General features: G+C 40.6%; 1 protein-coding gene across 1 annotated transcript in view; it reads left to right on the forward strand.

Annotated features, from left to right (window-relative positions):
- Nucleotides 1-10193: 10193 nt before the first annotated feature.
- Nucleotides 10194-22936, forward strand: part of ITPR1 (inositol 1,4,5-trisphosphate receptor type 1) — a 315422-nt gene continuing 302679 nt past the window's right edge. The window contains exons 1-2 of the mRNA XM_063115344.1: nucleotides 10194-10335; nucleotides 11131-11206. The gene's annotated coding sequence lies outside the window, so the exon portion shown is untranslated. The remainder of the gene's footprint in view (nucleotides 10336-11130; nucleotides 11207-22936) is intronic.

Raw genomic sequence — 22936 nt, forward strand, 5'->3', positions numbered from 1 at the left:
AGTTTAGATGACTTACCCAAAGTCACAGAGCAAATAGGTGGGACGCTGGGATTTGAATGTGAGTCTTGAGCCTCTGCAATCTGACGGCAGCACCCCTCCTCTTTAGCACATGGTGACACTGATTCACAGAATGGTGGTGGCATATTGCAGGGCTACGAATGGCTTGGGATCGGATCTGGAAATCATCAGGAATTCAGGCAGTTCTAGGGACTGTCCACCCTCAACTTCACTCTGGCATCTCCTTCTCCATCTCTTCTGTGTTCCCCTCTCACTGTTAGCTTCCTCTGTTCTCTCATCACTATGATTTGCACATGGTTCACATGACCCCTATGACCTTGAAAATTCAGGCCTCATAGTTATTGGCCCTGATCTCTCTGTTTTGCCACTTAAATGTAAAGAGCAGGAATTTGACTGACCCAGGTCACCTTTTCCAGTGAGGCTGTGCTGCAGGATGCTGAGCATGGGGCCTGGGGTGTACCCTAAATGGTACAAAATATGGCAGCATGGTCTGTGGATGGACCAGTGCTCTTTAAGAACAATAGCTAACACTTATTATGTGCTTATTATGTTTGGGGCTTTTTACAAGGTTTTTCTCATTTAATCTTTATAGCAACAACCCAGTGAGGTAAACACAATATTGGCTCCATTTCGGATACGTGAATTTCCTAAGCTAGTAAGTGGCAGGTTGCAGGATTGAAATCCAGCATTTTTTTCTTATAACAGCTTCATTGAGAAATAATTCATATGCCATACAGTCCACCCATTTACAGTAGATAATTCAATGGTTTTTACTCATTTAAAAAATTTTATTTTAATGGTTTTTAGAATAATTACAGGGTTATGCAATCATCATCTCAATCAAATTTGGAACAATTTCATTATCTCAACAAGAAATCCCATACCTTTTAGTAATTACTCCCATTTCCCCCTAGCCTCCCCCTCCCCCAGCCATTCCTTGGCAACCACTAATCTGTTTTCTGTTTCCATAGATTTGTCTATTCTGGACATTTCATATAAATGGAATCATACCATATATGGCCTTTTGTGACTGACTTTTTTCACTTAGCACAATATTTTCAAAGTTCATGCATGTTATAGCATGTACCAGTATTTATTTTTTATGGTTGAATAATAATAAATAAAATATCCCATTGAATATTATATTTAACAAATAAAGTATTCATTGTAAATATATTCAACATTTCGTTTATCAGTCGGACATTTGAGTTTTTTCCACTTTTTGCCTATTATTAATAATGCTGCTATGAACATTCATATACAAGTGTTTGTGTGGATATATGTTTTCATTTCTCTTGGGTAAATAGATAACTAGGAGTGGAGAAATCCAGGCATTTTGACTCCACTCTAATTACGGGCATGGTAGGCTTCTGAAGTTTGGCCTAAGATACAAATAACTTACTAGTAGTATTGGCTATAACTGAATTTAATAAAATAAAATTTTTTAAATGAGGGAATTTTTCTTAATACATGTAATTAAATATTAAATAAGCAGGGCCACCTAGTTTGTTTATAATACTTTAGGGATCTCCATTATCACTTTATCAGACACTCAGAAGCCCAGATATCCCATGCATGTAAATGGCACTAAGAAACCTATTGACTACATGTGTTTATATACTTAATATATATTAAGTATCCACTAGGTACTATGGTAGGAACTGGAAACCCTTGGAATCAAAGGACATGGCGTGGAAATTATTCTGAAATCTACCTTTACATTCTAAATTCTATCTAAACCTCTTCACGATTATATGTTTTATGTATGCCAATATTTGCCAGATACACATAGGGTGTCCCATCCTATGAGCAAACAGTTTCCTATGCTTCCTAAACAGGATTCTTCTTTATGGGGGAATGATAGAAGTGCATGATCTCTTTTCCCCCAGAATAGACGTTCAAAACAAACTCAACTCTTTCTTCATTTCCACAAGATTTTTCTGCTTCTATTACCTTTTAAATGAGTTAGTGACACAAGATAAGATTCATGATATAATGGCTGCAATTAGTCAAGTTTACTTGCTGATTAAGAGTTATTTTGTGAAACACCTGAAGTGTCTTTCTTCTTCTTCACCTTGTAGTGTGAATTAACATGTCACCAAGTGCCACTCTTTTGCTTCAAAACATTATTCCAAAATAGGTTAGCATTATAAGGTCTTTTTTTTTTTCTTTATAATATTTGTGTCTCTTCCCTTGTGATATGCTCTGAAAATAAGTTAAGTGGAAGAGAAATAAAGGCCAATTTAATCTGAGAACCTAGTTTCTAATGCTGATTTGGGGTCAGAATGTACACATTCTTCTTCAAATTAAAAACAGCAAGGACAATAAATGTAATACAAAGATTAGCAACTTCTCACCCTATTTCTCCAACCAAGTGAAATTTTCCAAAACCAGATGAACTTAAACGTTTTGCTTTTTCTGAAGGCCAAATGATCGTTCAATAATGCACATATTTAAAGTAATTGGCAAATTCTTATTAGAATTCTTCTGTGGAAAGACCAAATCTATTTATTTGTCACTCCATGGAAATCTTTTCATTGAGCCTTATTAAAATATTTTCTCATTCAGGTACAAAACAGTATGAGGGTACTTCAAAAAGTTCGTGGAAAAACAGGATTAAAAGACAATACAAATATGTGAACTTTTTGAAGGACCCCTGTGTATTCAGACACTTAGAAAGAAAAGCCTTATTTTCATTATGAGTGGGATTCTTTTGGAAACAATAATCTTTTTCTTTTAAATACCCTTATTTATTTTTGATGATAAGAGTACTATATGCTTGTTTAATTTTTCTCTCTGATGAACACTGGTCTTTACAGAATGGCTCATTTGCTTCAAGGGTAGCCAATTTCTTGTTTCTTTAGGTGTTTCAGGTGTTGAGTCAGATGCAGACTGCCTTTAAAATAGATGCACTTTCTGCTTCCTTCTCCTCCTCCTCCTGAGAGGTAGCACAGTCATAAATGTAAATAAAAGAGCTTGTTTGAGAAAGAGTGGAGTAGAGACACTGCTCAGAAGAAGCCACTTTCAAAAAAAAAAAGAAGCCACTTTTCTCCTTCATTTGCCATATTATAGTCAATATAAATGTTTCAGTGACAAAGGATCATCTCCATAACATATACCTTTAATGGAGAAATAGTCCAGTGTGAATGGACAGGTGCCTGGATGGTGGTGAAGTAATTATGCTTAAAAAGCAGCCAGTCTTTCTATTTGTTATCCTCTAAGGACTATGTTTGCAATTCCTCCGGAAGGAAGGTAGTGACTAAGAAAGAGACAGACAGCAAAAGCACTTTGCATTCTGTTCAGTCTTTTCCACTGTGCCCAGTGCCTGGCATGGCCCCTGGGAGAGTAGGTGGGTACCTATTAAATATCAGTTTAATAGTGACAGCCTAGCACTTAAGCAGCAAACGAAATGTACTTGGATAGTCCCCCTAACCAACCCCCTATTCCACCAAACCTCCTTCCCTGGGCTGACCCTGCCTAACTAATCAAACTCTCCATCTAGGTTGAACTCATGATACAGGTTACCCATACCCTAAAACTACAATTAGAAGAAACTGCTACTTAAAATCTGAAAACAAAATTACCTAGGGACAAAAGAAAGCAGTTAATTTGCTTGAGTTGATACACAGTTATAGCATGGGAAGTGAAAAAGGCTACAAGTTCTACTTGATTGGAGACTGAATTAAATATAATTAAATATAATTCAGTGCCTCGTTTAGTGACTAGGTCTATTAATCATGAAATAACTTTCCCAGGAAAAGGAAAAGAGGAAGACTCCAAAAATGCTCATTTTCTACTTCCCTTTTTAAAAGCATAATTCCCTTTGCTTTTCTGGTTAATTTTAAAAGACCCTAAGAAGGATATATTGCAACAACTAGAATAACTAACTTGAAGACTGTTGAAACAAAAGTTGCTTAGTTATAGTAACTACCTTGTTTTCCATTTAACTCAAAAAGCTAAATGTAGATTTTTCAATGATTTATTGAAACTTAACTGTCACCTTAAAAGTAAAAAATAATTACTTCTCCAGCATAACTGTGAAACTATCACAAAAACAGGCATAGAAATATCTATAATTGTGGCAAGATTTTAGACAGTTTTTTAAAAAATAAGGTCGATAAGTTTAAATATATAAATATACAATTTTTTTACATTAAATAGTATACATTTTTTCAGAGTGAGTTTCAGATACAATGAGATCTCATTTGGAAATATTTTAGGGTACATCTCCTAAGGATAAGGACATTTTTCTAAGTAACCACAATACCATTATCACACTTAAAAAATTAATTATTCCACACTTTTCTTTAAAAAATAGTCTATATTCAAGTTTTTCTACTTGCTCAAAAATGTCTTCTACAGATTTTTTTTCTTTTAATCCAGGATGTAATCAAGGGTCACATGTTACATTTAGTTGTAATGTTTATTTCAGTCTCTGGTAAACTAAATAATCCTCCTGCCCTTTTGTTTTTAATGACACATTTATTTGAAGAGTCTAGGCCAATGGTCTTGTGGAATGTCCCAAATTCTGGGTTTGTCTTTTTCCTTCCTCATACACATTTTTGTTGAGAACTTTTTTTTGGCGGCTGGCCTGTGAGGGGATCAGTGTGGGGATTTGAACCCTTGACTTTGGTGTTACAATTCTGTGCTCTAGTCACCTAAGCTAACTGGCCAGCCCCAGCAAGAACAATTTATATGTGATGTTGTGTATTCCTTATAGAATCATATCAGGATATAAATAATGACTACTTGTCCCAGTATTGTTGATAGTAAACTTGATCACTTGGTTAATGTGGGTGACTGCCATATTTCTTCATTGTAAAGGTCCATTTTTCACTTCATAATTAGTGGGTAGTGTGTAGCGTGATTTTTAAGACCATATGAATATCCTGTTCCCCATCAATATTTTGACCAAAGAGTTTGGCATCTGTTGATAATCTTCCTCGAAATAAATTATTACAGTGTAAGCTGCAAAATGATGATTTTCTAATTTTATTATCTCTTCTACCTATATTAGCTGAATTCTTCTGTAAAGAAGAACTTTATGGCATTTTTTTTTTTTTTTTTGGATACATAGCTTTCATTTCAGTTCAAACACTAGGATAAGACAATAAGGTCTTTCTCAAGATTTCTTCAAGTCTTCAGATCTAGCTTGTCTACCAGAGCAATTTAGGATGACAGTCTTGTGGCTTCTTCTTCAAATTAAAAACAGCAAGGACAATAAATGTAATACAAAGATTACATTTATTTCCCCGGTCTCCCACCTAGGAGACCGGGCAAAATGTCTGAGTTAATAATAAACCCTGGTTTCGCATCTTTCACAGGAAAATAATGTGTAAGAAAGTAATCGTTCTCTTTATTTCTAGGCACTGTTGGCAGCAATCATCAGAGATGGTATAGCTGTCACTTCCATATGGTACAAAGAGGTAGTAACTCCTTAATTTTTGCATTCTTTTGTAGCTATTATGCTGCCTTCCAGATCTTAAATTATTGAAAATTTGTCCATGTTCCCTCCACTCACAGTGTGGCTGACTAGCAATCTCTTCTGCACTCCAGAGATAGGACAACAAAAATAGAGCCTCTCCCTCTTCTTTCAGCCACATGGGATGCCCAGAGCCTGGACTCAGAAAATCATCTTACTTTCCCTAGCTCTATACCAAATTGATCTGTCTCCTGCTCTTGTTCAAACACCAGCTATGCTTTTTCTGTCTCAAGTCAGGCTGCTACGTATCTGAGGCCATTTCTTCTGTTCGTCCTTGTAGTTCCAATAGGTAATTAGCCAGTAAATGCTAAACACCTATTCTGTATCCAGAGCTGAGCTAGAAGCTACAAAGGACACACAAATATAGGACCTAGTCCCTATCTTCAAAGAGGTTATTTAGTTGGAGAGACAAAATCACAGAAAGATGGTGCTAAAATATAATCTAGACTTGCATGGGTGTCTCTAAGTGAGTTTTGGCGGTCTAGTACAAGAAACTCCTAGAACTGGTGCTAAAATTTTGAGCTTTTGTGTTGTGCTGGGGCAGGTATCTGTGTGTTTCATGAGATCCTCGAAGAGGACTATGACTGACCCCAACCCTCCATCACAAAAAATTAACAATGACTTTGTGATTAGCTGGAGACTAGTTGGAGGACTGGTTATACAGTAGCTATTTCTCTTTACTGATATTTCTCATGGTCAATAATAGTCTATCACACTAAGTAAAAAGTCAGCACCCAAAATAGGTGGAATTCTGTGATTTGGGTGTTTGACATTCTGTCTTGCCATTTAAGAGTGACATTTAAGAAACTGTTAATTAAAGCACTCAAGGCTCACTATAACATTCACAGGCAACTGAAGTCTTATTATGCCTCGGAGAAAACTGGGAATGGTGCTGCCCCAATAATCTGAACTGTGGTTTGGAGCTGATCACTGTATCAGGGCACATCAACATTTTCTCCACCCTTATTGATGATGTTCTCTTACTTTGATATAGGTAGGGTGAGTTTGCAAACCCCTTTCATGTCCAATAACCCATTGACCCAGTGAAGTTGGCAAAGCAAGGATTATTGGCTTCACTTTATTAAAACAAAAAAACTGGATATTAAGGGTACACCCAGGTGTCAAGCCCACTTTTTTCTGACTACTGCTTTCTCCAACATATCTTGTTGTCTTAATCAGGGTAGCATTTGAGGGTGGGTTTCTAGGCAGATGAATTCAGTTGCAGTGTCCAGCTGTATACTGCTGATGAAAGCTGTTTTATTTGTAGGGCTTCTCCGGGGGTAGCCCCATGTGCTAGTTTTGGACCTTCTTCAGACTTCTGCTCAGTCAATAATACTATACTGGCTCTGAAAAGCCCTCCTATGCATGAGCATTTCAAGCGCTAAGTCATAAATGGCAATTTTCATGGCTGGTCATCATCTCATATTGTGATCTTGGGAATTGGATTCTTGGTTTTCTAGATCAACGCTGTCTGGTGGAATATAATATGAACTTCAAATGTAATTTTTAATTTCCTTCTAGCCAAATAAAAAAAGTAAAAAGCAGGCAAAGTTGGTTTTAATAATCTATTTTATTTTAATTCAATATACCCAAAATATTACAATTTCAACGTGCAATCAATATGCAAATTATTGAGATATTTTGCTTTTTTTGGTCCTAAGTCTTTGAAATTTAACATGTACTTTACACATACTTCACATCTCAGTTAGAACTAGCTACATCTTAAGTGCCTAAATAGCTTGTAGCTACTGTATTGGAAACTGGACATCTAGAAAATTCTTCCAGGAAAAAAACACAGTGAAGAAAAAGCAGCCCCCTTTCCTCAACTGATAGTGGAGAATGAGATGGGCAGTGACCCTTTCATTGTGACATTCATCATTGTCATTCACCAATCATACATCATCATAGACAATCTCTTTGCATCATAACAAAATTAGCAAAACTACTTTCTAGTGACCTAGTATTTTCAGCACTTAAAAAATGTTGACTAGGACCATCCACACAAACAGGCAGTGGAAATAGACTGTGATGTGAGTGGGCCGCAAGGCTTGCATATTCAAAAAATATGTTCATTTAGCCTGCCATATGCCTGACACACCTTCCATTAAGACATTTTTTTTCTAACATTTTTTCACACATCTACTAAAATGTGTAGGTGGAAGACTAAGTCCTGCTGGGTCAGGAGAGGTTGGGAATACGAGTATGAATACGACGTGGACTCTGCCTTCAGTGAAACTTGTGGTCTGGAAGGGAAGACTGGATAAAGCAGGTAGGGGACAAGTGTCCACCGTATACAGGAGATGAAAATTGCCCAATTTAGCTCTCAACCAAGTGTTCTTCAGAAAGCCCACGTTAAAACTCCATTGTGTTTCTGAGTTGGAAGCACATGAAATAATTACCCTTCACTCTCTACAAGTTATGTTTGCATAGACTGATTTGTTGCATTTGCTTGAAAAGTAGAGCCAAAGACCCTTTGAAAATGGAACAGGCTGTTTTCATAGGGGAAAAGAAGAGACCAGGTAGATGAGAAAGGTTTGGGCTCTTTTGTGTGGCAGGATGGGGGAGTTTCTCGATGACGATGAGGAGTAGCTTGAGGCGTTAGGTACTAGACTGTAGTGCCAGGGACTAGGGATAGCACTGAGGTGGCCCAAGAGTGAATATAATGAACACAATTTGTCTGCTGCAGAGCTTTGCCTATTCCTGGACTGGCATTAGATGCTTACACGAGCAGATACATACAATGCATGTTTACACTGGGAGGCAGTGGAGAGCAGTAGTTAAGGTCTAGCATTCGGGAGTCAGGCAGCCAGCCACCAGTGTGACTTTGGCGGAATAACTTAACCTTTCTATGCCTCGGTTTTCTTATAAGTAAAAAATGGTTCATTAATAGGATTTGATGAGATGCTATACAAAGGGGGCTTAGAACAATGCCTGGCACATGGCATTTGCCCAGTAAATGTCAGTACTCATTATTAATTTTTGACATTAATTATTATGTCAGTAATAATTATTAGCTATGGAGCTTTCTTCATTTGTTTGTAAGGATTCACAAGACTCTTGACTTTACAGGCAATCCTGATAGAAATTAGGTAAATTCTAATGAGTATTTCCCTCTCTAAGATCGCAAAACGGGCAAAGAGATGAAAATGACTTGCCCAAGGGTTCAGAGGCTGCTCCTAAAATGGGATAAAGGCCGTTTAAAGGTGTGGTGATGGATTTTCCCAAAGCCAAGGGGTTAGTACTTATAGGCTGGAATCCAGGCTGTACCACTTAACCCACCTTGGGAAGTTACCTGTTTTCCCGAACCCTCAAGTTTTGCACCTGCCAAACGGGGTAACAATATACCTAGAGTTGGTAAAACTCAATAGCATGATTCATGAAAAGTGCATGTGGTCTGGCCTCACTAAGATCAGCCTCCCCATTTACTATCGTTGTTATTACTAGTGTTATAGCAGATTTGCGGCGGCAGGCAGTGTCTGTCTGGGATGCTGTGTGATGCGTTTTGGCTCACCGCTATGGCCAGCGCCTGGCACAATGCCTGGCACCCCGTCGACACTCAGGAAACGTTTCTGGAATGAATACACGTTATCTGAGGCAGGGAGAGCGGCTCTTCTGCTCCTTCGTAAAGCCAGAGCCCGAAGCCGCTTGCACTACTCGGCGGCGCTGAAACCCACCTCTGCAGACGCCGGTGCCGGAGCTGCTGGAGGGCGCCCCGCCCGGACGCGCATCTCTGTGTCAGCGGCTCTCTCCGAAGCCCTTATTTTTCTGGTTTGCGGTTTATTTACTTAGGCATTTACAGCTCCCGGGGGCAGAGCGGTGTTACAAGCAGGGTCAGGTCCGAGGTCGCGGTCTGTATTTATTTTTTGCCTCCCAGTCCCAGCGCTGCAAGTCACACACGGCTCCTTCCCTCTGCGCACCAACGAGGTTTGCGTTTCTCACCTCCTGCGGGGCGACACCGCAGCTCGGGTTCAGAAAAGTGCTCTCACGCGACTCGCCTGCGTCTCCGCTTGCGTGGACCGTTGCTCCCAGACTTAGTTTCCCGTGCAAACTCCGCAGGGCGGAGCAGATTAAGTAAAGACAACCTCGCGCCTTTAATCCTTGACCGCAAACACTGGCGTTTTTGTGCCCCGGATTTCTGAAATTCTTGGCTCGCGGAACCAAGGCGGGGGGAGGGTGGGGAACAGCTTGTAAAAACTTCCCGAAGGCGAAATCAGAGCTCGAAGCCTGCTCCCCGGGCCCCAGTGGCACCTGGATTCCAGGGTAGAGGGGGAGTCGGAGGAGAAGGGTCCCCGGGGGTTGGAGGCGAGCCCGCCCCCCGCCCCCCCCCCCCCCACAGGGGTGGCTTTGATTCACAGGTTCAACTACGACCGACCCTCACTGGGGAGCCGGCTTTGCAGCCGGGACGCCCCCGGGACGCCCCTCCTTCGTCCCCGCGCGCGTCTATTTAGAGCCCAGCCAGGGGATTCTGGGAATTGTAGTCCCTCCCCTAACCCCAGGCGCCGTCGCGACCCGGGGCTCGGACTACATTGCCCAGGGAGCTTCCTGGCCTATATAAGCCGCCAGGAGCCGCTTCAAAGTGCAGTAACTATGTGGATGTGCTGCTGAAGCGTTTCCTCAGGCTTGCTGGGTGGGAGGAGAGCGGGAGGAGGTGGTGGTGGAGGAGGAGGAGGCTGTGGGTGGAGAGAGAGAAAGCGCACGCCGAGAGGAGGTGTGGGTGTTCCGCTTCCATCCTAACGGAACGAGCTCCCTCTTCGCGGACATGGGATTACCCAGCGGCTGCTGACCCTTCTCCTCGCTCTGCTCCCCCAAATCGGCGTGGCTCCCCGGGCACCAAGGTAGCGACTTGGGCCGGGCAGAGGGCGCGGGGAGTTGGCACTGACCCCCGGGCGCAGAAGTTTTTGCCCAGTTCTCAGGGAGTTCTTGATGGATTTGCACGCACTTGACTTGCAACTGGGGGTTCTTTTACTGAGGGCATTTTTTTTTTTTTTGGTGGGGGGTGGTATTGCTCATTTAAGATTTTAAGAAACCCAAACATCCTCGACTTCTGGCTTTGAGGGCTCCCTATTCTGGACTGGAACGGCATTCCCCCAAGTTGGAAACTGTTGGTGCAGCTGCAGGAAATGTTTTTTTTTTTTTTTTTTGATGGGGGGATGTGGGGGTGTCATATGGGAGTCTGTTCAAGGAAACAGTCTTTCTAAAAATGTAGCCCTCTCTCGCGGTGCATGGTTGGGAGAATAATGCATGTGTGAGGGCCCCGGTGGGGAGGGTTTTGAAAAAAGGAAGCAGACACGGGGGAGCGGTGAGGGATGAAGTGTGGACGAAGCTCATGCCGGATGAGGATGTGGGGCTTCGGATCCTTGGCCTCCGCGCTGGGAAACAAGTGCTTTGGGATCTGCCAAACATTTCCCTTAGTTCCAGCCTCCAGCACGTTTGAAGTTTGTGTGTGCCTAGTATCACTTGTCAGTTGCATACTGGAAATAAGAAAACGTAGTTACCTGTAACTACCAACCTGCTTGTAAAGTTTGGAGGGGGATCTTAAAGAAAGTGGAAACCTGAAATTTGGAGCATTTCTGTTAGCGTCCCACCTTCCGTGGTCTCATACTCAGTCTCCTTTCTTTCTAAATATTTAGGAGCTGACTGCAGAGGAACAGGATTCATACCCCTGGCTGGGCGTGTTTTGGCAACAAAGTGCCTGACCCGGATCAGGTGAGTGGAAGACAGTGTTGTAGTCAACAATGAGTTTGTATCCTAAGCCTGTTTTTACTCCTAAGTCGTTTCTAAACAGCCATGGAGGTGGTAATAGGAAAGAAAAGGCCATGGCTCAGTCTTTGCAATTTGTCACTGTCTTTGCTGAGGGCTGTAGGGAGCAGAGATTCCAGTGGACAATCCTGCCTGGCACTTTTGGTCGTGGCTCAGAATTGAAGCAGCCTGAAGGTTTATGAGAGAAAAAAAAGACATTAGATGGAACAGTAGGGTGGTCCATTGCTGGCTGTAGAAGCGTGCTGATGATTTAGATTCTAACAGATTCAGTGCGTTTTATCTGCCAAGATATGTAAGCAAAAATTAACTGCCTCTCTCTTTCAAAAACTGTAACTTTCTTTTTTCTTACTGTAAGCATGTGCTTAATCAGAGTAGGTTGGGTTGCAAGAAAAGAAAGTGGTTGCTGGCAAATTGAAAGAATTAGAACTTTAAAAAGGGAAGTTAGTTCTTGAAGCACAAGATAGTAGCGACCAGCTCTTGACTGAAGCCACCTGAATGTCAAGGAATCCAACTGGTCCCTGTTGTTTTGGTGCTTATTATGGAATACGAGCTGAGGGCAGCGTTTATCTGTAAACACAACAGCTCCTATTTTTTTCCCCAAAATGGTCAGATTGCACTTCAGGAGAGGGAGGTTTCAACGGGTGCACGTACATCCCCATTGCTGTACATTTGGCCATCAAAATCTTTTTTTTATTCTGAAATGGTCAGGAACGGGGTAAACCACAGGGTAATGGGGGTGGGGTAGGGGTGGGCGGCCACGTCTTAGTAACTTCTTTAACATTCTAAATATTTAGCTGTTCCCTGGGCTACAATCTTTGGGCTTTTCTAATTAGAAAATAAAAGTCAGACACTTCATTATAGTAGTATGGTACTTTTGTTTCCTGTTGATAAGATCCTCAGGAGTACTGGTGGGGTGAGAAGCATTTGGATGGATGTGTGAGGTCTAGTTTCTTCTTGGAGATCTTTTATTGACTCGCATGGCTGAGTGGGCACTCACAGGGCCGAGGATTGGGTCCAGTTCTCTCTTCAGAGTAAGCTGCAGACAAGGAGAAACTGGTCCACAGACTCCTCTCTAACTGGCTGCTAAAAATAATAAGACCGACACATTAAATACTTGTAAGTCCGATCCAGAGCCGTATATCTCAGAAATCCTGTAAGTCAGGTATAGGTGAAGAGACTGAGGTGCAGAGAGCGAAATTATTTGCTCTGAAGCTAGTACTAAGTGGAAGCAAGGTATGACCCCCGAGAGGGGCTGTACCGCATCTCACAGAAGCACCTAAGCTGGTGGAGAGCAGGGGAGAAGTGGGGAGAGGGAAGCTAGGAAAAATGGTAAACTTAGTGCTGTTGTTGAAGTAACTTTATGTCCCACCAAGGATGAAATACATAACCTTGAGGTAAGAAAGAAATGATGCGGCCACAAACATAGTGATAAAAGTGTAGATATTTGGGGAGGTGTTAGATATTGTACTGAGTTTATTTTGGAAAGCTGTCTGTTGAAAGCCTGATTGAGTAGAGTAAAAAGAGACAAAAAAAACCCACAAGGAACATTGTCTAAGTTCAGCATTAGGCTCATCTCATGCCTGAAATACATCCTGATCATCTACATCAAGGCATCTGAGCAGGATGAAAGTATCAGTATTTCTCCTTATGAATAATTCGAGACTTTAAACTGCAGCTAGTCTGAACTGTGAAATGTTGATATTTTTTCATACATTCTGCAGTTTGCTTTGTGGCCAGTTATGCAAAACATGGTTCTTTTTCGATTCTTTCTTTCGCGTGCGTTTGTGTGTGTATGTGCAGATGTGTGTTGAAAGTACAATCTGCTCTTTGGATATTTTCAATCAGAACAGAAAATTCTATCAAGATTTCCTTCTCATCAGGCAGGGAAAGTTCTTCGTGTCCTAAATAAATTACTCCACCCTCCACATTGAGACCCATGAAAGTCATTTGGAGTTGATAATGGTATATCCATTTCAACAAAGTGCTTGCCTTTTGGAGGGAATTGGTATCTCTCTCCTTTAGAAATGAGAGATGGGATGGTTGCTTAGAAGAGAAGACATAGATGAACTCCACAAGATAGATCTGTTGTCCTTCTGCTCAAAATATTTTCAACTGAGGAAGACTTGTCAGGGAGTGGGGGGGAGGGGAGAGAAAGAGTGAGAGAATGAGAAAGAAAAAAGGAAACCTCTAACCCAATGATATACAACTAATTGACTTCCAGAGAAAAAAATCACATTGATTTTTAGCTCATTTATAATCTCATGGAAACTCTGATTTCTTCACAAGCAGCTCTTAAAAAACAAACCAAAATGAAACAACAAACACCAAATAGGAACAACAGAAGAAACAACTAAAAGTAGGCCTGGAGTTGGGTTTTTAGGTCAAGCTGTCCTTGGATACATCTAATCAAGGAGTCCACACAAGGCCATGACCCATCTTGTTTGCTATTGGTTTACTCTTTTAAAATCAAACACATCGCATTTGCAGGCTTGCTATTAACTAGTGCGTGCAGTTTTTTAGTTCATTTTTGCTGGTTTAAGTTTTATCACAGTTGAAATGCAATTAAGGCTTGAAGTCAGTGACATGAACAACATAACTTCTGTGATTGCCTCCAGTTTTCATAGTGTCTGTGGTTCTGAGATTATTGCTAATGAGGATGAGTTGAATAAACTGCTGAAACCATATTGAATTTTGAGATTCCCTAAACTGGGTATAGTGTAAAGCATTTGGTACGATAAATCTATTTAACGAACTTTAATGCCTGTTAAAGTTGTTCTGATTCAAGTGATGTATTCTCTGTTCAACACATTTCTTGAGCACCTGCTATGTGCCAAGGTATGTTCTAGGTACTTGGGATACAGCAATGAACAAACAGTCCTGTTCCCAAGAGGCTTAAATCCTAGCTGGGGGGAGGCAGCCACTATAAATGAGCAAATAAGTATTATAGTATGGCAGGTAGTAAGTGAAAAATAAATCAGTGTCGGGGGGGCAGGAAATGACAAGTGTTGGCAAGGATGTGAAGAAATTGGAGCCCTTGTGTGTCACTGGTGGGAATGTAAAATGGTGCAGCTGCTGTGGGAAACAGTTTAGCAGTTCCTCCAAAAATTAAACATGGAATTACCATAGGATCCAGTGATTTCGTTTGTAGGTATATACCCCAAAGAATTGGAAACCGAGACTTGAGCAGATATTTGTACACCCATGTTGATGGAAGCATTATTCACAGTTACCAAAAGGTGGAAACAACCAGTGTCTGTTGACATACGAGTGGATAAACAAAATGTGGTATATGCACACAATGAAATATTAGTCAGCCTTAGAAAAGGAAGTAAATTCTGACATATACTACAACATGGATGAACCTTGGAGACATTATGCCATGTGAAATAAGCCGGATACAAAAGGACATATATTGTGTGATTCTGCTTGTATGAGCTACCTAGACTAGTCAAATTCATAGAGACAGAATGTAGAACGGTGGGTGCTGGGGGAAGGAGAAAGGGGCACTGGGAATTTGTTTAATGGGTGCAGAGTTTAAGTTTGGAAAGTTGAAAAAGTTCTGGAATTGGATGGTGGTGCTGGTTGCATAGCAGTGTTAATGTACTTAATGCTCCTGAACTGAAACACTTAGAAATGGTAAATTTTATGTTACATGTATTTTACCACAGTAGAAAAAGAGAAACAACAATAACAAAACAGGGTAAGGGGGCTTAAGGAAGTACTCAGGTGGGATTGGGAATCAGGGAAGGGCTCTTTAATATGGTGACATTTGAGCTGAGATCTGAAGGGAGTGAGCGAGTTAACCAGATACCTGTCTGGCGGAGAGGGTGTTCCAGATGTCCAGAGCAGCACGTTCAGAGGCCCTGAGGTGGGAGCAGCTGTGACGTGTTGGAGGAATGGCAGGAAGGCCGGTGTGGCCACAGCTGAGGGAGAGTGATAGGAGTTCAGGTGGGAGAGGGAGTCAGGGTCCAGTTGCATGGTGGCTAGATTTTGCAGGTCAGCAGTGATTTACCTGAGGATTTCTAAACTCTTACAGAATTCTCAGGATGGTTTTTCAGCATCTCTGAACTGCACCATCCTTTCTGAAGAGTCTCTGTTGAGGCTGGCAAGATCATATCCCAGATGGGAACTCGACGGGGTAAAACCCAGATTACTAGGCTGTCTCGTTAATCACATGACTTACCTGGGATTGTAATTCACTTCAGTAGGAAAGGAGTCTTGTTTGATAAATACATAGGTGAACTACAGTTCATTTGGACAGCAGATTCTAAGAGCCTAATGATAATTCTGGGGGTTCAACACAAGCCTCCTTCTGTGCCCTACCACCACCCTGCGGTCTGCCCAGTCTCATTTTAAAGGAATTATGTGAGCAGGACTATGCCAGCCTTTCCAGCATCCTTGGGGAACGAGAAGTTTTACATCATGATTTTCCCTGAAAAGTGAAGTGGACCCCTTCATGTGTGTAAATTTAAAACTAGCCTTGCATTTTGTTACTTAGTACATAAGAAATGCATATTCGTTGTAATAAAATATTGGGAAATAAAGATAACCAACAAAATGAAAACAATCAATCCCATCATTCAAGATTAGGGTTCTATGCTTTTCCCCTGTGTATACATATGTAAAATTTACATGTGTATTTAAATTTTATAAAGAGGGAGTCATTGAGTACTTCCCATCTGGTAACACCTTTTACACTCAGTACATCTTGAACATCTTTTCTTATTAATAAATAGGCATGGATGTGTCTTCATTTTTCCAAAGGTATCTGTGCCTTTGATGAGATTTCATTTTGATGATATGTATAAAATCACTAGGGTCATAAAAGTAGTTTTGTCTCTATGCTAAAATTGCTCACACACTTTGTGGTGTGAATGTCTTGTGGTTTATCATTAATAAAATTTCAGTGTTTTCACAGAAAAAAAATCACTAGGGTAAAAAAAAAAAAGTATATCATTCAGGTTTCATCACCATCTTGGAGTCCAGGTTTTCTTATTTAGTTTATGCTATTCTTTTAAGAAAATTAAATGGAAGATAAAACACTATTCACATGTTAGTTATCTTGTTACAGAGGTAAAGCCTCGTAATCATCTCCTTTAAGTATGTTCTTCACAGTAACCTAATCCGGAGAGGTAGGTGGGCCAGGTACTCTTTTTGTTTGCTTGTAATTAAAAATAACAACTACAAAAAAAAAACAACAAAAAAAACTTTACTATAGAGAATTTCAAACATGTGCAGCAGTAGAGATGGTAGTATAACAAACTCCATGGTATCAACTCACAACCGATTTTGTTCCATCTGTATACTTCCACACTCTCCCCTGTAGTCTTGGATTACTTTGAGGCAAATCCCAGACATACCAGTTCATCTCTATTTTAGTGTGTATCTTTGGGATTGGGGTTCTTTTTTACAAAACATAATCACAACACTATTATCACAGCTCAAAACAAAACAAATTTTTATTGAGTCTGTGATCACAATTCCTTGAGATACATATGAGTACACATGTACATATATATATATAGCTGTATAAAATACATATGATAATTTTATATACACACATATTTAACAGTTTGAATTGAGATCCAAGTAAGGCAGATACATTACAAATGGTTGATGTCTTTTAATCTATATATTTCCTCTATCCTTTTTTTTCCCATGCATTTTTTGGTTGTTATTGAAGAAACTGGGTGATATATTTCCCCACAGTTTAGATTTTGCTGACGGCTTCAGTGTGGTGTGTTTTAACATGTTCCTCTGTTCCCTCTCTTTGCCATAATTTTATAGTTAGATGTAAAGTCTTGGTCAGAGTCAGGTTCTTTTTTATTTCTTTTGGTTAAGTCTATTTTGTGAACTTCACTTAGGGGAGCATATGAGATGTCTGGATTTCTCCTCGTGTGATGTTAGCAACCACCGATGCTCATTGCTTCAACCCATTAGTTCATTTGGAGCTGCAAAATTCCTAATTCAATTTTTCCTTCTTCATTTATTAGCTGGAATACTTTTATAAAAAGAAATTTCCTCCATTTAGTTTGTGGTTACCCTGGGATACAGTTTGTACAGGAAAGACAGGATCAAATGCTTGAATCTCTCTCTGTATTTTACCAGTTTTCAAAATAATGAGTTGGTTTCCTAGCATACTCTGTGGCTGTGGTTCTACTGGAGGACATTTGGCAATATCTGGGGACTTTTTGGTTGCCACAAAAAATCTGGGGAGGGGGTGCTACTTGCATCCAATGTTTAGAAGCCAGGGATACTGCTAAAGAGCCTACAATGCATCGGATAGCCCTCCACAGCACAAAATTATCCACTCCAAAATATCAGTAGTGCTGCCATTGAGAAACCCTGTACCAAGTTGACCAATGGGTATTTTTTTTTGGTTAAAATCATTATGAACTCATGGATTTCAACATATTTTATGTTTCACTTTATGTAGTTATCCTTGTTGATATTTAAATTGTCTGGCTTTGGTCAGCAAGAAAGAAGCTATTCATATTGATTCCTGAGACTTTGGACATAGCCCTAGTAGTCTTTGGTAGCTTTCTTGCTTTCTGTATGACAAGATGTTCCAGGCTCATCTTCTATATTTCTTGTCCTAGACCCAGAACCAGCCTTTCTTCAAGGAGCCCTTGTTCTTTTAAGAGGGAAATGGTATTCAGAGACCTTTGCTTAAGGCCAGATAGGTACTCTTGTCTTTCTCACTTTACAAATGAGAAAAGAAGCTAGGATGCAGAAAACCTAAACCCGAACATTTTTAATGAAAGCATTTCTGAAATGCAGTCGACATGCCATTGCCATTTTGCAAAAAAAGCCTGATCATAACAACTTAAAAAAAAAAATTCGTCTCATTTTCAGCCTCAGGGTACTGGAACTAAGACACATTAGTACTCTGCAGATGAGCAGGAATATTACTCTTGTTCTACATCCATGTTGTTCAAACCGTGCGGCAACCCACTTAGAGTTTGTGAAATCAATTTAGTGGACCTTGATCAATTTTTTTTTAAATGAAGTAGACTGGAATAGAAAACATCAAAGAGTGTTGTGTGCTACTTAAAAAGAACTTTGCATTATTCTCTCTCAAACACACGTTCACACAGAGTGAACGTTGGGTTTAAGTTGAGTTGCAGTCAAAAGTTTGGGAAACTGTTCTACATCTTCACTCCTCCAAATGTGGTCCCCAGATCAGCGTTATTGGCTTCAACTGGGAACTTATTAGCCATTGGAGACTCCCAGGTCCCACCCCAGACCCACCGAATCAGAACCTACATTTTAGTGAGAGCCCCAGATGATTCTTACACACCTGAAAGTATGAGAAGATCTGGACCGGACGATGCTTGCCTCTGTGCTTTTTCAGTACTTGTCTTTTTATGGTTTCTATGTTTTTTCATGGCTGGCTCTCACCTGTTAAAATTGATCTTTATGCTTCCCCCAGCAGCCTTCTCATTTTCAGTTAAGTGGGAAAGTAGGCTCAGTCACCAAACTAAGGTGTAAGTAAGTAGCTCTGGCAGCATTCTCTCTGGTAAAAATGGAAATGTTCATGCTTACGTTTGGGGGTGGGGGGTGCTTATATTGGCTGTTCAAATAGAAGTAGAAAGAGATGAAAAAGTACATGTAGAACCTAGTTAGGGTTGTGAAGTCAAAGATAAAAACAAAAAAATGAAGCTACATTTTAACCTGCTGTGGTCAGACACTTTGAGGAACTGATGTTTTATGATCTGTCTCAGCAGAACTTCTTGTACTGCTTGTAATAATGTTGCTCATTAGAAAAAAGGTGAACATAAGAAAAATATCAGTAGGCTCCAAGTTCCTCAGTGTGCATTTGCATTTCAGGGGGAGCTTTATCTGGGAAGTGATTTTGTTTTGCAAAAACATCTTAAAATCATTGTAGGTACATCTTTTCGAACAGAGAAAGCTGATATAACACCCAGACTTAGAGACGTGCATTTATTTGCCTTGTCATAAATCTTTCTGTCATTTAAAACTTCATGGCACTTGACATCTACTTTTTCTCATGGGCCCTTTTTTTTTTTAACCCACTAGAGTACCTGGCACACAGGAAGTGCTCAAAAAAATTTGTCAAATGTAATTTATATGCTTGTTTTATCTCTTCTTGAAGGCTGTAGGCATCATCTCAGAAGAATTTAATTTTTTTCTGTACCTCTCTCCTAATTAAATATTTCTTGAGTTGGCATACTTCTTTGGAAAGCCCCTTTCCTGTGGAGTATGACGTGAAGACCATGTAGAAATGTATTAAGCAGTTTCTTTTGATTGTTTTGAGATGTTGCTCAGTACAGCTCTCTAGAGGACATTTGGCTTCAGAAACTGTCAAGCATTAATGGAAGGGAGTGGAGGTAAGAATCAGGTAGTGAAACAAAGCTGCTTTCAGGTTCTAATGGCATTGCCCTGCTGGGCCACCGGATGGGGACTCTGAAACTCCGAATGTTGACTGCTTCTTGGGTACAGGCAAAACATGGAACATCTGTTTGTTTTGTCTATTTCCTCTTCTTAGAATAGGTGTAAAAATACCTGCTTTGGGTCATTGCTGCCAAGTCGTATAATAATCAATGCTTGCAAAGGCCTTAGAGATAAAAGCAAAAAAAAAAAAAAAAAGAAAGAAAAGAAAAAGGAAAATCTATGTCCGTGTCCAGTGGTTCTCAACCAGGGGGGTGATTTGCTCTCCAGGGGACATTTGGCAATGTCTGCAGGCATTTTGGGTTGTCATACTTTGGGGGGCGGTGTGGAGAGTTACTGGCATCTTGTAGGCAGAGGTCGGGATGCTGGTCAGCTTCCTACAGCGCACAAGACAGCTCCCCACAACAGAGAACTATGTGCCCCCAAATGTCAATAGTGCTGAGGATGAGAAACCCTGTCCTCTAGTGAATTTCCTAGGCTTAATGAGACTTTTATCTCTCTCTGAGGATATTAACCTAACTTGATTTGATGGTTTTTTGTGGTTTAGGCTGTTTGGGCAAAGAGGTGTCTCCTCATGCTGGGGCTGACTTCAACTTCTTAACAAAATAAACACCCTCTCCTCACTTCCCGCAAGCACTGGCTTTGGTATCTGGAGCCCTGTGGTCTAGCTTTGGCCACTCATAGGCTCTATGACCTCCAAGAAAACTCTGAACCTCAGGTTTGTTTGTTTTTTCCACCTATAAAATGAAAAATTTTGGCTAAATGATCCCTACCCACCAAATCTAAAGTTCTCTGGCCAATTTTGAACTTTTGGCTTCTTATTTTGCCTTTGAGGAAAAGGAGACATGAGAGCAGGTGTCATTATTGGCATCTTTTTTTGAGAAATAACTGTGTGGACAGTGTGCCTGTTTTGAGAGCAGGTTTTTAATCAGACGTGTGTGAAAAAAATGAGTAGGGTTTGTGTGTGTGTGGGGGGGGGTGGAGGACGTGTAATGAGCAACATTTAAACTAGAGAATTGCTCTGAACTGCAGATTTCCAACTGCTGTTACTGAGATTGTCATGAAGGGCCCTGCTTAAAGTTGAAACTTCTGAGTTGGTGACTTCCTTTGGGACTCGCTGAAAACGAAAGCAGAATACGATTTTCTATGTTCTGAGAGAAGTGCTTTATGCAGTAGAATAAATTATCTGATGGTGGGGACACGCTGCGTTTCCGAGGACAATCAGATTAGCAGCTAATGGGACAAGAAGGCAAGGAGGGGGCTGCGTGTACATAATGTGTGTGGTGGGGAGGAGGCTGGCATTGTGTCCAACTCAAGAACGTTGTGCTGCTCATCTGCATTTCACAATAAAGATGATATCCTCAAGCATCTTTGCTCAAATGAGTTCCGAAATTAACTCTCAGAGTGGCCAGTAACAGAAGCAGAGACTGTTGTAAAGAGAACCTTTTCCTCCCTTTTGGAAGAGTCAACCATAAATGTGTTGGGTTTTTTCCACCGTGTATTTACAGCCATATTACCATATATGTCCCCGGGTGAGGGCATCGGAAGGAGACTTGTGCTCCTCTGGAGGGAGTTTCCCTGGACTCTTGCCAGGAGATTGATCAAATACCAGAAACTCTTCCTTTTTCTGGGTATACTCTCGTTTTTCTTCTGAAAGGCCTCATGGTTTTTACCTGGCTCTGCCCGTTCTTAACCTGCCCCTCTGGGGGTTGCTTGACTTAAAAAGGAAGGGCTGCCTTTTTATTATTTTTTTTTAATTGGTTTTTCTCTACGCTTCTGAAGGGCCAGCTATTAAGAGCCTCTTGGATGTCTAGGTGCTTTTAAGCCTTCATGCATAAACCTCTCTCTTTGCTGCCTAACTTTAAAGGAAGCTTTTCAATTTTGTTATTTTTAAAACCAGCAGTAATAAAACCAGCACTAAAGGACTTAGGCAAGGACCCTTTGCTTTTGGGGGGGGGTGGAGGTATGTGGCTATGCCACGAAAGAATGGAGAAAGCTTATAGGTTTTCATCGGCTACATTTTTCAGCAGAAGAAGGACTGTTTAAATGTGTTGTGCTTTGGGATCCAGTGGCAAAGCTCAGTGATTTGAAGGGTAGATGCAGAGGGTGCTACGTGAGTGGGATGCAGTCACCCATATCTCACCTGGCTGTGCTTTGGTGGCTCTGGTTTTATTAGGAATAGTGAGGAGAATGTTCTGCTGAGTTGGCATTGACATGTTCAGGTGAATACATCTAATCATGTGTTCCTTTTCTACACTCAGTCATCAGTCGGACTTGCTGGTTGGTAGGGCTGATCCTCAACTGATTGTAAGCCCTAAGGAGTTTAGAAAGAGCAGTGGAGTAGAAAATAGCAGATTAGAAGGTAGAATAATAACAGTGAACAGGAAGGTTTCCTATGTTCTCCTTCCTATGTGCTAAGTAAACATATTATTTTCTGTTTTTCCTTTAATCCTCAACGTAAGGTAGGCCCTCATCTGCATTCTGCAGATGGGGAAATTGAAGGCTAGAAAAAGTAAGTAACTTGATTAAGGTTATGAACTTCCGAATAACACTTAGAATAGAAAGCAAACTTTTTGCGCTGGCCTGTGAAGTCCCGCTGGCTCTGGCTTCTCTAGTCTCTGACCTTACTCTATACTTTCTTCTACAAAAATGCAAAACATTAATGCAACATTTCCCTATTAATGCTGCAGACATTGTGGCTGGCTTTCTGTTTCTTGAACTTACTCTTTCCTCCCTTAGGGCCTTTGTAGTAGCCATTTGCTCTGCCTGACATGCTCTTCTGCCTGATTTTTTTTGCATGACTTCCTGCCTCTGTCTTAACTTTCAGGTCTTAGCTTAAATGTCTCATCTTGTTTTTTCTGACCAGCCAACTTATGTTGTCATGCAATCATATCTCCTTGTTTTAATTCTTTTCACATATTTATCATTATCTGATTTGTCTTGCTTGTTTTATCTTTTTTGTTTGTTTGTTTACCATCTGTCTGCCTTCACTAGCATACAGGTAATCATGAGAGCAGAGACCTTGTTTGCCTTGTTTTGACCTATATCCCCAGCACCTATAGTAGTGTTGGCACATAGTAGGCATCAATAAATGTGTAGAATGAAAAGGTGAATTTAGGTTTCAAATAGAGGGTTCCCTCTCCAAAGCCCTGGCTGTTCAGTTGGATGTTTTACATTTTCATTCTGTTACAAAAATTTTGTTATAAAAAATTTTCATATTTATACAGTGTGAGTCCTAAACTCATTGCCAATGCTGGAGCAAAT

The sequence above is a fragment of the Cynocephalus volans genome, chromosome 11 (genome assembly GCF_027409185.1).
Source record: "Cynocephalus volans isolate mCynVol1 chromosome 11, mCynVol1.pri, whole genome shotgun sequence".
Classification (NCBI taxonomy): Eukaryota; Metazoa; Chordata; class Mammalia; order Dermoptera; family Cynocephalidae; genus Cynocephalus; species Cynocephalus volans.